Below are 16,079 nucleotides of genomic sequence, written 5' to 3'. Positions count from 1 at the left end.
AAAGGAGCTTGAAACGGGAGCGCCAAGAGCCCTGTGAAAATCGGGCTGCGGCAGCTCCTCCCACAGCTGATAACGAACGGTCGGACTTGAAATTAGCGCCCACGCCCGTTCATTGATGGAAACTGCACGGATCCTGAATAAATCGCTCCGAAGAGCTGTAGCTGAATGTCTGCCATCCCGCAGCTTAACGTGAGCGGGGACGACAGTCTTCTCACCGTCGTGGGAGACGCGACACCCGGCGGGGATATCGCCTCTGGGTAGGCGTTTTCACCCCGCAGCCCTCTATTAACCGCCGAGGTGCAGCCAGGAGCACGGAATATAAGCAGCGTCAACAACATCAAACAGAATCGGCTGAGTTTCCTACCTAAGAAGTCATTGTCACGAATCATTGTCATTGTATCGCTACCAGCACGTGCTTATCACCAGCCCAAGAACGTGACAAAAGCACGCGCCTCAAGTCAATAAAATCCAATGTTAGTCATCATTACTTTAAAAGAATTGAATTCTGAAGCAGAATTCATGATGATTCTCAAGAAAAATGTCCTGCTTTACCCACCGCAGCTGCACCGCGCACGTAAGTCCGAATGGTTTTGTCTTTCCGTGCTCCGGAGCGCCTCCACCTGGACAGGTCTGCGGGCTCACAGTGCTGAAAGCAGAGCTCTTGTTTCACGAGCCCTTACACGAGCAAATTCCAATTACCTTTCCTTCTTACATATAATCCAAAAAGAAGAAAATCCACAGCCGTTCTGAAGCTAAATCTTGAAATAGTCTTCAGCCGCTTCACTTATAAACTCTGAAATAAGCTCCGAATCTCTTTTTTTTTCTTCCAGCCACCGCCTCTTTTCCTAATACTCTGAAGTCTAAGCTCTTACTGAGCAATTTATCTAACATGCATATCACATTTGATAAGAAGTTTAGTACATTTGAGCTAAATTCAAAGCTTGTTCCCGACAGTAATCAGCTGAGTACAGCCAAGATATGTCCCTGCTCAAGAAGGGCACTGAAGATGCAACATTTCCATCTCCACATTTTGTCTGATCTACAGACATTACATCAACTTCACCATGACAGAACACCAGGCTATTGACAGAGACATCCTCAGAGCTCCTGAAAGCACCATTTGGAAGAAAAGGAGCAGTAAAATGTGTCACTGAAGAAGACAGTTCACCCATTGGGAATTCCAATTGGACCTTTGTGCCATCACTCCTCCTCAGTATCCCACCCCAGTACCCCAATTCGCTGAAACTCACATACAGAGCAAGACAGCTCGAGTGAGGAAGGAGAGAACAGCAGAAACCTGCAGAGAAGGACATGAGAGAGCAGCTCACCTGTGACGAGCTGTCAGGATCGGGAGGGTCCTTTTCAGAGTGACCACCTGCACCGGCTTCCCCAGCCAAAAGAAGGTCAGAGAGTGCTGCTGCCCCCGGTTTGAGAAACGTGAAGTCCTTCTGGCCCGAGTCGGAGGCCAGGCACACCTCGTAGGCATAGGGCAGGGGCAGCGTGCTGCTGCAGTAGTTGAAGGGCGCTTTGGGACCCAGGCTGGAGTAGAGTTCCTTATCAGAAGTTAGAAAGATGGGGGGGCTCCTGGCCCGTCGGCATTTAAAGAACACGACCAAAATGACCGTGAAAACGAATAGCGAGGACACCAAAGCGAGAGCTACCACGAGAATAAGGTTTAGATCAGAAGCCAACTCGGACTCAGCGTTCTGCTCTCCCAGCTCCGGCAGCGCGTCCCGCACGCTCTCGGCCAGCACCACGTGCAGCGTGGCCGTGGCCGATAGCGCCGGCTGCCCGTGGTCCTTCACCACGGCCACCAGCCTGTGCCGGGCAGCGTCCCGCTCCGACACGGCCCGCGCCGTGCGCACCTCGCCGCTGCGCGCCTCCACGCGGAACAGCGCCGGCTCTGGCGCTCGCAGCAGCTCGTACGACAGCCACGCGTTGCGCCCCGCGTCCGCGTCCACCGCCACCACCTTGGCCACCAGGTAGCCGGCCTCAGCCGAGCGCGGCACCACCTCGAACGGCCCCGCGCCCGCGCCGCCGCCCTCCGCCCCGCCCGCCGCCGGCCACAGCACCCGCGGCGCGTTGTCGTTGCGGTCCAGCACGAAGACGCGCACCGTCGCCGTCGCGCTGCGCGCCGGCGTCCCGCCGTCCCGTGCCCGCACCTCCACGGCGAACTCGCGGCACCGCTCGTAGTCGAAGGAGCGCTGCGCGTACAGCTCGCCCGTCTCCGCCCGCACCGACACGAACGCCGCGTCCGCGCCGCCGCCCGCCAGCGCGTAGCTCACGCGCCCGTTGGCGCCCGCGTCCGCGTCCCGCGCGCTCACGCGCAGCACCGGCTCTCCCGCCGCGTTGTTCTCGGGCACGTAGGCGCTGTAGGCGGCCTCTTCGAACACCGGCGCGTTGTCGTTCACGTCCGACACCTCCAGCACCAGATCCGCGCGGCTCGACAGCGCCGGGCTGCCCCCGTCCGTGGCGATCACCGTCACCCGGTGCTCGGACGCCCGCTCCCGGTCCAAGGCGCCCGCCGTCACCACTTTGTAGGAGCCGCCCGAAGATGCCACGATCTGCACCGGCGCCTCTCCTGACAGCTCGCACCGCACCCGCCCGTTCTCCCCGGAGTCTCGGTCCCGCACTTTTAGCAGCGCCACGACGGTGCCGGGCGGCGCGTCCTCGGGCACTGGGCTCGACACGGACGTCAGCGTCACCTCGGGCGCGTTGTCGTTCACGTCCAGCACCTCCAGCTGCACCTTGCAGTGAGCCACCAGCCCGCCCCCGTCCCGCGCCTCCACCAGCACCGTGTAGCTCCGCGTGTCCTCGAAATCCAGCGCCTCCCGCAGCGTTACCGTCCCGTTCTCGGCGTTCACCGCGAACTTCTGCAGCACTTTGGCCGGCATTTCTCCGAAGCCGTACGTGATGCGGGCGTTGCTGCCCTCATCGCCATCGGTAGCCGAGATGTGCAGCACCACGGAGCCCGGCGGCACGTTCTCGCGCAGGCTCACCCGGTACCGCTCCTGCGCGAACACAGGAGCGTTGTCGTTGGCGTCGGTGACGTTGATGAGGAGCTGGGCGGTGCCGCTCCGGGGAGGATCGCCGCCGTCCAGGGCCGTTAGCACCAGACGCAGGCTTTGCTCGCGCTCTCGATCCAGAGCGTGGCGCAGCACCAGCTCCGCGAACTTGCTGCCTTCCTCGCTTTGCTTCACCTCCAGCGCAAAGTACTGGTTGTCCTCCAGCTCATAGCCCTGCAGCGAGTTCGAGCCCACGTCCGGATCTTCGGCAACCCCGACGGCAAAGCGGGCACCGGGAGGAGTGAACTCGTTGATCTCCAGCTGGATGCTGTCTCGCATGAAGCGCGGAGCGTTGTCGTTAACGTCGTGGATGGCCACTTCGACATGGAAGACGTTGAGCGGGTTCTGCACCACCGCCTCGAAGCTGACGGCACAGGACGCCGACTCGCCGCACAGCTCCTCCCGGTCCAGCCTCTCGCTCACGTACAGGTTCCCGTTCTCCCCGTTCACGGCGAAGTAGCGCCTTTCCGAGCTGAGCCGCAGCTGACGCGCCGGCAGCTCGGCCGGACTCAGCCCCAGGTCCCGCGCCAGCGGCCCCACCAGCGAGCCGCTGCTCAGCTCCTCGGGAATAGCGTAGCGGAGCCGCTCCGGCGCCGCCCGACAGCAGCAGCAGCACAACAGCAAAGCGGGCAGCAGCCCCTCTCCCGTTCTCCAGCGGCTCCCTCGCCGCCCGCCCGCCATTGGAAGCAGCGCTCGCCGCTCTCCTTCCTCCTCCCGCAGCGCTTCCAGCCGATCGCCGTCCGTCCCAAGCTCCGAAGCGGCCGGAACGCAGCGATGCGGGCTCCGGCTCGGCCGCCGCGTCTCTTCTGCCCGCTGTGAGATGAGCCGTGAGAGCGAGCAGCCGGCGGGGACGGGAAGCGGCGGCGGCGGCGGCCAACAGCGGCACCCGGAGGCCCCGCGGTGCCACCGCAGCCGTCCGAGGCTCCGCTCCCCGCGCTGACGGCAGCTGCCCGCCAGGCGGCAGCGCTGTTCCTCCCTGGGCACCGGGAGAGACGAAGCTGACAGCTCGACCCTGCCGTGGAAGCGGAGCGTCCGGCGGGGGAACGCGTTACCAGACAAACGCTGCGCATCAGAGCACAGGTGAGCACAGGTAAGAACAGATACACTGCACAGGAATTAGCCGACATCTTCTTGGAGATTCTGCGAGTTCTTGCGGATTGTCTTCTCCCAGCTGTTTCGTTTTGTTTCTATGAGCTATAACCAGCAATGGTAACAAAGTACCTCCGAAGAAAAGCTGTTGTAGGAAGCAAGCACCCGATCCACCTTGAACACCACTGTCTTTGAGGAGCTGCTCTTTCATGTCGTAACTCAGAGTGACTGAAACTCCGGGAGTACACAGCAAGATTCACTCACTATGACAGCATTATCAGTGCATGCTTCCACTTCTACAAGTCATGGAGACCAGCACAGCTCCCTGCTGTAACAGGCTGAACACAGCCCTGCTCCATCTGCTCTTCAAAAGTGCTTCTCTTAAGGAGAAAGGTAAGTAAGTTGATGTAGGAACAGTGAAAATATATCCACATGCCTGCTGTCCCTGGGGTATTTCCATTACCAGCATCCTGTTTTGAGAATTGTAAAGAGAAGCAATTGTGTTACCTTTAATGCTTGAGGCATATGCAACACATCAGCCAGCTTTCCAGGTGGCTCATAGGTAAGAAGATGAAAAAAAAGGCACAAGATGGGGGCTCAGAAAGCCTTTGAAGCAGAGCAACTCTAGAGAAAAATGCTTATCAGTGACACCAGAACTGTGACACATAATTCACATGCCAGGAGTGGGATGCTCTGAAAATAGAAAGCATAAAACTCCCTTGAAGGCAACACGTATGAAAAAAAAAAATGTATTTTATCTTCCTTGGTAGCTATTTCTGTAATAGCATCATCTCTCAGAAGAGGTCAAATGAAATTATGGAATGGAAGACTCTGAAAACCAACAAACCTTGGTTCATGACTGTGGATATTATATGACCATATGAATTAATACAATCTTGAGACAGTGAGTTTGGAAACTACAAACACAGTGGATTTTCCTTGCATTCTGATTGCTCTGAAAGATGACTCCATCAGTGACCACAGGGCTCCTTCACAGGTGCTAGCGATACTTCATTTCCTGATCCGTATCTTACAAGGAAGCAGTTCTCACCATTCCCTTACAAGATGCAAAGGTCTGACCTGCAGTACTTGGTTTCTCCTTCACAAGCTTGTTCTACTCCGGCTCTCACCAGGAAACTGCACAGCAATCCTCCTTTCGCAGAACAGTCACAATGACACTGTCACTTTCTCACAAAGAGGACCATTTTCAAGAAGAAATAGCCACAATCTGCTCCCTTTGGAGAGACACACACACAAAGATCACTGGCAGACTGAATCTGCACCAAGGTCGATGTGCAGGTGAGTTTATCCTACCAGCAAGCCCATTCCCACCACTGCGTTCGGAGACCATAAGACCATAAGATCAGCTCACTACCTGGTAATGAGAACAGAATTGAAAAGAAAACTTTCTAACCCATAGTGAGTACTACTGCGGACCTCATCCACCACCTGCATCGATTTTCAATCCTTATGATCAACAGATCTCATGCAACTACATGAAGGAGGAGACAAGGATACGGAAGGTAAGGTGAGCTGTAAGGCAGCAGTGGAAGTGCAGATGATGAACTCTTTATTGTAAGAGTATCTCATCATGCTTTGCCACTCAGTCTGTAACACTGCCCAGAGGAAACCGACAATACTCTGCAGCTTTTTCACTCCTGAATCTCATATTTCTCTCCAACACAGTCATGCAAACAAATTATACCATGCTGTTTCATAGCTCGGGGTTTTAGACCCATTGCTGATATGAGGACACAGCCCTACTGCAAACTTCTGGCTTTTTGGATGCCATTCCTGACTGCTCCCTGAGGATGTGGAAACTGAGGAAAATGGGAGAGATGTGCAAAGGAATTCCCAACAGCTTGTAATGTTTGCCACCTCCAAAATCAAAATGTCCTCCACGAGCTAATTTTCAATCAAGACATCTGAGTGAAATAGGAAATCCCGTGACTTGATTCCTAACACTTGCACCACTTTCAAAGCCTGAGAAAGGGCTTATAGGATCTACAACAACCAGATTTAGTCTTTAAACATACAGTTTTCAAATCTACTCATGGTACAGGTAAGTATATTTGGAAGATCTCAATGGTGAATCACCACCAAGGTCATACAGCGCACCTATACGCAACAACAAGTATCAATATAACAAAATAACAAGATTTACACATTTACTAACAAGTAATCTCACTCTTCCACCCTGTTCCTCCACTCAGAGCTTGAAACTGGGTCAACTGGCTGAGGAACACACTGCATGCAGAACATTCACCGAAGAGCCTTGTAGAAGAACTTCCCAAAGCAGGCACCAGCATGAACATCTTTCTATTCAATTTCAAATACTGGCTTACATTCATCCTAAACAATGACAGTTAAATGAAGGAAGCAACCCTTGCATCATCGTCCCACAAACATGGTTTTAATTCAGACACTTGAAACTCAACACTTGGAAGTTACTGAGGTCTCCAGCTGCAAGCAAGGTCCTAAAGGCTTTCTCTGCACTATATAGCAAGGGACATCATTTTAACAAAATTCATTGGCTTTCATCAATTTCTTTAGTATGTGTCTTCCTCATCTCTGAGAATGTAAAGGAGTTAACATGGGATGCTTTCTCAAGATGAATTTCATGAGAAAACATGAAGGATTCAGTTTGAATTTCTGCTTCATTTTCTTAACATAAAATTCTGTCTTCAGGTTCTCGAGGCCTCGTGAAGGGAAGTAAGGATTTGTAGCAAAAGGACACAAGCAGTTCAAAATGCAAAAGTGCTGTCCAGAAATGGGAACAGAAAGTACAACCTACCTGGGAAAAAAAAAAAAAAAAAAGATCTGGAAACTTAATTCTGACTATAGGGAAGCTCTATGTCACAACGTTACATGAAGATACAGCTAAACGAATGGGATTCCATGATGGAATTTTAAGGCATCTTACCCATTGATAACATCATTCTACATGCAGTTTTTAACACCAATAACTTACTAGCATTTCCTTCAGGTCAGAGAAATGAAGATAACAGTCTGAACAGGACAGGCCTTTGTTCAGATCAAATTAAACCGTTATTCAAACAATCCTCCTGTAGACCCACATATTTTTCAGATTCAAAGCCAGATGCACACCCTCATTTCTCTGCATTCACAGAATTGACACAATGGACAACTTTTGGCCACAGATTCTGGTTGTATGTCATCACTCAGCATGAACATCTAGTGACGTTTTAGGAAACTCAAGTATATCAGAGTATGTCGAAGTATATCAAAGTCTATCAAGTATATCAAAGTCTGTTTTGACAGCTGTAAACATTCAAGGCGTATATTCCTGTAGAAGTCCTCCCCAAGACCTCCAGTTACAACAGATGTAAGCTCTGAAGGGTTCTCAGCCACGTTGAGGACCATCTTTAGACCATGGCAATAAACAACAAACATCCTTAATCCAACATATGAAGGAATCAGTTTCATTTGCAGATTACATCACTAGATACATATACGTGTAATAAAGATTGCTAGTAGACAGCCAAGGCACAGGAAGAACCACAAAGAACTCAAAACAAAGACCATAGCCAGAGGTAGCCAAGGAAGTTCAGACAAGACAAAAAGGAAAATCTGATCTAACATCTATGATAAATTGAAGGTTAACACCTACCTGTTATACATTAAAAATTAACCACAACAAACTCTTTCAAATGCCGTATAACTCTTCAGCCATCAGTCATGTATATGTCCAAGGACTTCAAGAAATAAATGAAACTGGTGAACCTGCAACATGGCTGCTGCTATAACAAACACATGTGTTTGTTAGCAGAGACACATCCAGCTCCACCCTTGGTAGGTCAACACTGAAGTATGAAATCAAACCATTGCCCAGCCCAAACCGTATCATCCAAGCTGTTCTCCAAGTTCAACACCAGCCTCCAGCCCTCCTTGTTGAGCATTCAGTCGCTATCCAACTTTTGGCCAATGGTCACAGCAAGAGCACCTCATTCAGTGCTGTCTCTTTAGAAACATAAGCACATAGAAGTATTGACAGTTGTAAATAGTCAAGGTAGGTATGCACACTGCTCAGCCAATCCTACAATTACAAGAGAACTTCCAGTCTTTGAGGATCACATGGACGCCCCAGCAACAATAAAATGAAACCTAATGAAACACTTTCAGGTTATGAGACTAGATGCACATAATTTAAAAAAAGTCAATAGGAGCTGGGACACCTACGGTCTATGGAGACAAAATCAAAGTAAAGGAAACTCTTCCATCTGCCCCATCTCTATACTGAAATGACAAAAGAAAGTGAAGAACACCAATGGAAACAGTGCCATCAGTCCTACAATTAAGAACATACATCACAGTCTTCTCTGCTACACTGAGGCCCAATTTAGACACTGAGAACAACGAAGACAAAACTGCAAAATATAAACACGGAGTCATTAATGTTCTGTTAAATCTCATACTACACATCAAGCACATGTGCTACTGGCAACATATCCAACCCTGCCAGTAATGCAAAGTGTAAGGCACACAGAAGTGAAGGAACTGTAAGTTAAGCTCCTTACCAAGGGCCTCTTTTGGAAGTAAATGCTTCTGAGAACCTGAGAGTCATTCCCTTCGACCTTGACCTTTCTTTTTTCCCCACATACAAAATTCTGTCATCAGCTGAATGAGATCTAGTCAAGTGATTTCCAACCATACATACTTCACTTCCAAATGTAAAAGCAGTGTCCATAAATGGGACACCTTTGCATGAAGTAAATGCCTGTATATGTAAAGATGAATATGAAGAAACTACATCACAAGATTGCAAGGATGGATAAGTTTCACACAGGAATTACAAACTATTCTACCTATGACGCATCTTTCCACATACAGTGTTTTGTGCAAAAGCTTCATTCTCAGAGGACTCAGATTGTCTCTAATAACAGGACACCAGTGCCATTGCATAAATGGCACAGACGCTGGCACCAGGTATGAAATGAAACCATTGCCCTGGCAAAATCACGCTGACCCAGCCATTTCCAAGGCTCTGCATCAGCATTTCACTCTCCACTCAGGATGCACAGCCTTTGCTTTCGCCATCAAAACTATGCAGCGTTTGGCTCTATGTCAGCCGCCAGCAAGAGCATTTCACTCAGTGACATTTCACTGGAAGATAAGGGTAGCAAAGTGTTGCTTGACAGCTCTGAATATTCAAGGCACGTGTGAAAATGGCTCCCCCTTTTCCACATCCATAAATGATATTACAATCTTTAAGGGGTTTTCAGCCACACTTCGAAGGTCCAGACCTAGGAAATGAACAAGCCAAAACCTACAGCAGTAGTGAACATTATTGTTACTGAAGAAACATCCCTTTTAGATCTGTGCAGACATTATGCAACAAGAAATTGAGGGGAAGAACCTGTAAAACAGCTGTTGCCACAGAATACTTCAGTTAGCAAAGATACCACCAACTCCATTCTCATAGGTCAAAGGTAAAAGACTAAGGATCAGTAAACCACATCCCCTTTTTCCTCCACAAGCCTTTCCCACACATCACACCAAAGCCATTCACAGACACAACTGTTATGATTGAAGACAATTGCATTTCAACTTCATGACAGGCAGGCATCACCAAAGGACCAGCTGGCCAGTTTATTTCTTGAACTCCTGCACAAAAATTAAAGTACAGAAGGATAGAAAGACATTTCCTTGCTTAACACATCATGATGCATCATCAGAAACCTTCTGAACAGAATAAAGGAGAAGCAGCTATGTTATACACAGAATCATTAAGAGGCAATCTTGCAATCTTAAGAGATCTTCCAGTCTTTAGAGGATATCAGAAAGAACCAGACTCTTATGGTCTATACATGTAAATAGAGATAAAGCAAACTCATTTATCTTCACTGTCTTTAGAGAGATCTTTCATCTATCCAACACTTAGGAAACAATGAATGTAGAAGAGCAACAGTAATGCTGATAATAAAATTCAATGGTTACCTCCACCAGGAAAATAAAGAAAGTTTGGATCAACATTCACTATATCAAAACCAGACTCGTGAAAACTGTTTCAACAAATGAACTTTTGAAGATAACAACCAGTATCCTTACAGTCCCATCCAACAAGTGAGGCAGTTCATTTGCTGCTGTAGATGGGGGTGCCGTTATGTCAGACAGCACTGGGCGCATTTCACCCACCGGCATTGTTTTGAAAGAGAAATATACCCAAGTCTCAGCCTTGACCACTTTACAAATCAAAGTAGGGAAACGACTCCCCCATTTCTGCAATTCCGATGGACCTGACAATCTTTTAAGGATTACATTGGCAGAAGATAAACAAAACAGGAACAGAGCAAAGAGTTACCTCTGACTCTCCCTAAAGACCCAGCTTGTGGCTGACATGAATAAGGCACATGTACATATAACACATTACTAAATAAAAACGAACAAACAAACAACAACAAACCATCACTGTTTTTGTTGCTCTTTCGAATTCAAGATATTTACATGAATATAAGGCCAGGAAATTCTGTCATCAGTCAAGCAGCACATAGAAACATTCAAAGAGAAATGAGGCTAAGAAACTCCTCGAAAAGGAATAATGGTCATCCCTGTGGATGCTAAAATTAATCCCACAACATATGGAATCCAACCAGTTTTTAAGCTGCAGGTAAGGTCCTAAACTCTTCCCCTACACTACACAGTAGAAGATTTCATTTTTGGAAAAATTCGCCACTTCTCGGAAAGATTCCAACTCTCCTGTTCATCTCCTATGAATCTAAAACTTTAAAGGATGAAAAGGAGTTAATACAGGAACTTTTTCAAATAATGTCAGGAAACCATACAATCACAGAACCATATAATTGAACTCAGGTTCAAAAAGACCTTCAAAATCATCAAGCTCAAGTTCAACCTAACCTACTAACTCTCATTACACAAACAATGAGGGATTAAGCCTCAGTTTCTGTCTTTATGAGCTTGTTGAGACTTGCTCAAGGAAAGTCAAGAGTTTCTGCAATATAGTTTTTTCATATCCAAAAGCATATGCTCTGTCCAGAAAATGGGAAACAGGAAACACAGCAACCCTGGAAAGAAGGCCTATAAACAGAAGTAGAGCTATGAAGAAATTCTACATCACGATGTCACATCTAGATACACCAGAGACTTCACACAAGATTTATAAGTCATGAGAAATATTCATCAATATTCTATATACAGAGAAAAAATCAGTCATCAGAGGATTAGCATTATTATGCAAGATAAAGAAACTGGGGGGAAAAAAAGAAAAAGTGCATTGCATACATACTACAGGTCTTGACATCAAGTGTGACATCAAACCACAGTCCACATAATATCACCGCTGACCCACCTGCTGTCCATATTCAAATCCAGCCACTCACCATCCTTGCTCTGCATTTACAACATTTTCTTGCACCACAAATATATCCAAAATGAAGCAGTCTGTCAGCTCCTAGCAAAAGCATGTCATTCAGTGACAGTTGAAGGAAACTGAGGGTCATCCTGACAGCTGTAAACCTTCAAGTCAGGTCATACACACTGTTGAGGCCTCTGTTCCACACTGCAGACTAGTTTAAACTTTGACAAGAAACAAGTTGAACTGACCAGTGAAGCTATTACATATCACTATTCTGATCTGATTCTTCAAATTCATCAAATGTTATTCGACATTAAGTTAGAGTGATGATCCCACAAGCTGGCTCTTATCATACAAATTACCTTCTAACATAGTCTGCTCCATTCCCAAGTGGTCAAAGTTCAAACAATCCTCTTCCATCCACAAGTTCTTCACATGGAACATCTGCAACCTATTTCCAAATAATGTTCCTATGATTGACTTTAATGTTTGTTGATAACAGCTTCAAAGGACCAGTAGTTCAGCCTGTTTCTCTACTACATGTACAAAGAGCATGACAGGGGTGCATACAATGACATTCTCTCCCTCAACATATCATCATGCAGAGAGGATGAGAAGAGTTCGAATGTAAAGCAGAAATTAGATATAAGGTCATTATCCGCCTCTTTCAAGACCGTCTCACATGACACACACCCACCACATGTGCTACTGGGAAGTTATTCAAACCTGCCAGCAAAGCGAAGACTAAGGTGGAAGTCAAAGCAAATTCATGGTTGGAAGCACACAGAAATAAAGAAACCAGAAGTTGAAGCCTCTCCTTGTTGGCCAATTTCGGAAGTTAATTCTTCTGAGAATCTATAAGGCTTCCTCTTAAATTTTCTGCTTTCTATTGCATTATTAAGACAATCCTGTCTACAGCTGACTGAGGTCTTGCGAAAGGAAGGAAGAATATCCTGGAATATAACACTCTCATTTCCCAGTGTAACAGCATTGGCCAGAAATGGGAAACATGAACCATCAACATCCAAGAAATACAGACCAGAACATAAGAAAATCATAATGAAGGAAATGTACATCACAGGGATACAGGAAATGAGAGATGGATAAACCAGCTTTCACAATGCCATAATATGTCATTCTAGTAGTAAAGAACTGTTCCACAAACAACTCTGGAGAACAATTCATTTCCAGGCAACTATCATTGCCTCTAATGACAGACAAATGAGGAATGTAGAGGAAACAGCACAGACCTTTGCACCATCAATGAAATCAAAACGTAATCTTCTCAAAACCACACTAAATACCGACTTCTTAGGTTCAACATCAGCCTCTCCTCTCAACATTCACAAACTTCAGTTGCATCAACTATAACAGCATTTGGCACTAAGTTGATCACGAACAACACTTCATTCAGCAGTGTTTTACAGAAACCTAAGATTACAAAACAATTCCTTTTGACATGTATAGAAACATCTTCACCACTGGGCATTTATAAATGATATCCTAGTCTTGAAAAAGTAGTTAACTACATTGAGATCCGCCTTTAGCATTTGAAAAGAAACAAGGCAATAATGTTGAATCTACCAAAGCGGTGAACAGCAATGTAACTGTAGAGACATCGCTATTGGATCTGTCCAAACGTAATGAAACCAGACACAGAAGTGATAAAACCCTAACACGGCAGATGCCATACAAAGTGTTAGCAAAGATAAGCCCAGATCTACTGTTATCAGGTCATCAAGGTATTGATAAAAAACTGAGAAAAAGCAAAACACATCCCCCGTTTTCCTCACAAGCCATTCACAAACGGCATCCCAAAGGAACTGACAAACAATACTAGCTGTAAAGATTGTGTTTCATTGTGAAAACAGGCAAACTGATATGGCCAAAGCAGGATTTGCACAGTCAATTCAGCACAAACAGCGACGATCAAACGCACTGATAGAAAAAGGAAGTGTATATTCATATCGAATTCGACATAAAAATAAAGTCGTTCTTTAGGCAGAGAAAGAAATCATCTCTGGCTTGTACAGGGGATAGCAGGACCAAAAGTCTGTGCATACTGAGGACGTCAGGACAAAAGATGGCTGAATTTCGGAATATGAAAACAAGACTTGCACTGCAAAAAGCCACACAAACAAGGGGAGCGGGGAGGGGAAACACGATACGGCAGAGAGTGAACGACCCGAGTGAGAGGCGAGCAGGGAGGATGGGAGTCGGGAGGCGGCGCGGTCGCAGCACTCACCGTGAGGGCGTCGGGCTCGGCGGCGAGGTGCGCGGCAGCGTCTTCCCCGCGCAGCGGCGCGGCCTCGTCGGGCGGCGGCCGGGCCGGGAGCGTGTCGCAGCAGCTGCCGGCCGCGCAGCGCGCCTGGCTCTTGCGCGAGTCGGCCGTGAGCGACACGTCGTGCGAGTAGGAGCGCAGGAAGGCGCGGACGCCGTCGATGCCCACGAAGTGCGAGGCCGGGACGCCGCGCCAGGCGCCGCCGGCCGAAGGCGGCCGCGAAAGGCGCCAGCGGCGCAGGCGCAGCGCCAGCAGCAGCAGCAGCAAGGCGACGAAGAGGCACGACACGGCCGCCACGGCCAGCACCAGCCAGCGCGTCAGGCTGCCCGCGGGCTCGGCCGGCGCCGCCGCGCTGCCCAGCTCCGACAGCAGCTCGGCCACGCTCTCGGCCAGCACCACCGTCAGCGTGGCCGTGGCCGACAGCGCCGGCCGCCCGCGGTCCTTCACCACCACCACCAGGCTGTGCCGGGCCGCGTCGCGGGCCAGCGGCGAGCGCGCCGTGCGCACTTCGCCGCTGTGCAGCCCCACGCGGAACAGCCCCGGCTCCGTCGCCTTGGCCAGCTCGTACGACAGCCACGCGTTCTGCCCCGCGTCCGCGTCCACCGCCACCACCTTGGCCACCAGCGCGCCGGGCTCCGCCGACCGCGGCGCCAGCTCCACGCCCGCCCAGCTCCACGCGCCCGCGACGGACCCCGAGCCCGAGCTCGAGCCCGGACCCGGACCCGGCGCCGCCGCCGGCGGGTACAGCACCTGCGGCGCGTTGTCGTTCTCGTCCGCGATCAGCAGCCGCACCGACACGTTGCTGCTCAGCGGCGGCGCGCCGCCGTCCTCCGCCCGCACCCACAGCTCCACCTCGCGCACCTCCTCGTAGTCGAAGGAGCGCAGCGCGTACAGCGCGCCCGTCTCCGCCTGCACCGACACGTACGACGACAGCGGCGCGCCCCGCAGCCGCCCCTCCCGCAGCCGGTAGCGCACGCGCGCGTTCTGCCCCCAGTCCGCGTCCCACGCGCGCACCGTCAGCACCAGCGCGCCCTCGGCGTTGTTCTCGGGCAGCCGGGCGCTGTAGCGCGCCTCCGCGAACACCGGCGCGTTGTCGTTCACGTCCAGCACCCGCAGCGCCAGCACCGCGCCGCTCCGCAGCGCCGGCGACCCGCCGTCCGCCGCCCGCACCGTCACGTTGTACTCCGACGCCCGCTCGCGGTCCAGCTCCCGCGCCGTCACCACGCTGTAGTAGTCGTCCAGCGCCCGCTCCAGACGGAACGGCACGCTCTCGCCCAGGCTGCACCGCACCTCCCCGTTGGCGCCCGAGTCGCGGTCCTGCACGTGCAGCAGGGCCACCACCGTCCCCGGCGCCGCGTCCTCCGAGATCTCGCTCAGCGCCGACCGCACCGAAATCTCGGGCGCGTTGTCGTTCACGTCCGTCACCGAGATCGACACCCTCGCCGTGTCGAAAAGGCCACCGCCGTCTCGTGCCTGCAACTCCAATTCATAGGAGTTCCATTCCTCGAAGTCCAGGTTTCTCACTAGCCTGATCACTCCGGACTCGGCATCCAGATGGAAGATCTCCGACGCAGTGTCTGTGCCTTTCTTTATCGAATATTTCACTTCTCCATTCGTAGCGTCGTCGGGATCGATGGCGGTGACGCTGAGCAGCGTGGAGCCCACGGGCACGTCCTCGGGCACTCGCACCGTGTACACCGCCTGGCTGAACGCGGGCGCGTTGTCGTTGGCGTCCAGCACAGCCACGCGGATGCGCGCCGTGCCCGTCCGCGCCGGCTCGCCGCCGTCGCTCGCCCTCAGCAGCAGCTCGTGAAACGCCGCCTCCTCCCGGTCCAGCGCCTTGGCCAGCACCAGCTCGGGACGCTTCTCGCCGTCGGCTCCCGCCTGCACCGACAGCGAGAAGTGCTCGTCGCCGCTCAGCGCGTAGCTCTGCAGGGAATTCACACCCACGTCCGGGTCGTGTGCTTCGGCAAGGGGAAATCGGGATCCGATGGCAGTTGTCTCGCTCATTTCTTCTAGGACGAGGATTTCCTTGAAGCTTGGGGAATTGTCGTTGATGTCTGTGATTTCTACTTCGATTGCATAAACCTTCATCTCGCCCTCCACGATCAACTCACAGCGCAGCACGCATTTCTCCTGCAGACGGCACAGCTGCTCCCTGTCGATCCTCTCGGCCGTCACCAAGTGGCCGCTGCTCGCATGCAGAGCGAAATACTGCGTCCTGCCTTGGGACACTACTCGGGCGCCGCGGCCGCCCAGCGCCGCCAGCTCCAGCGCCAGGTCTTTGGCCACGTCGCCTACGAACGAGCCC

At 50.6% G+C, this 16,079-nt stretch overlaps 1 protein-coding gene across 2 annotated transcripts in view; it reads right to left on the bottom strand.

The window, feature by feature from the left end:
• The window catches only part of LOC100544252 (protocadherin gamma-C5), a 194,703-nt gene that overhangs the window by 32,377 nt on the left and 146,247 nt on the right, over positions 1–16,079 (bottom strand). The gene's annotated exons all lie outside the window — the stretch shown is intronic.

The sequence above is a fragment of the Meleagris gallopavo genome, chromosome 15, assembly GCF_905368555.1.
Source record: "Meleagris gallopavo chromosome 15, MGAL_WU_HG_1.1, whole genome shotgun sequence".
In the NCBI taxonomy this organism is placed as follows: domain Eukaryota; kingdom Metazoa; phylum Chordata; class Aves; order Galliformes; family Phasianidae; genus Meleagris; species Meleagris gallopavo.
The sequence above is the reverse complement of the archived record's forward strand: the minus strand, read 5'-3'. Positions and strand labels throughout refer to the sequence as shown.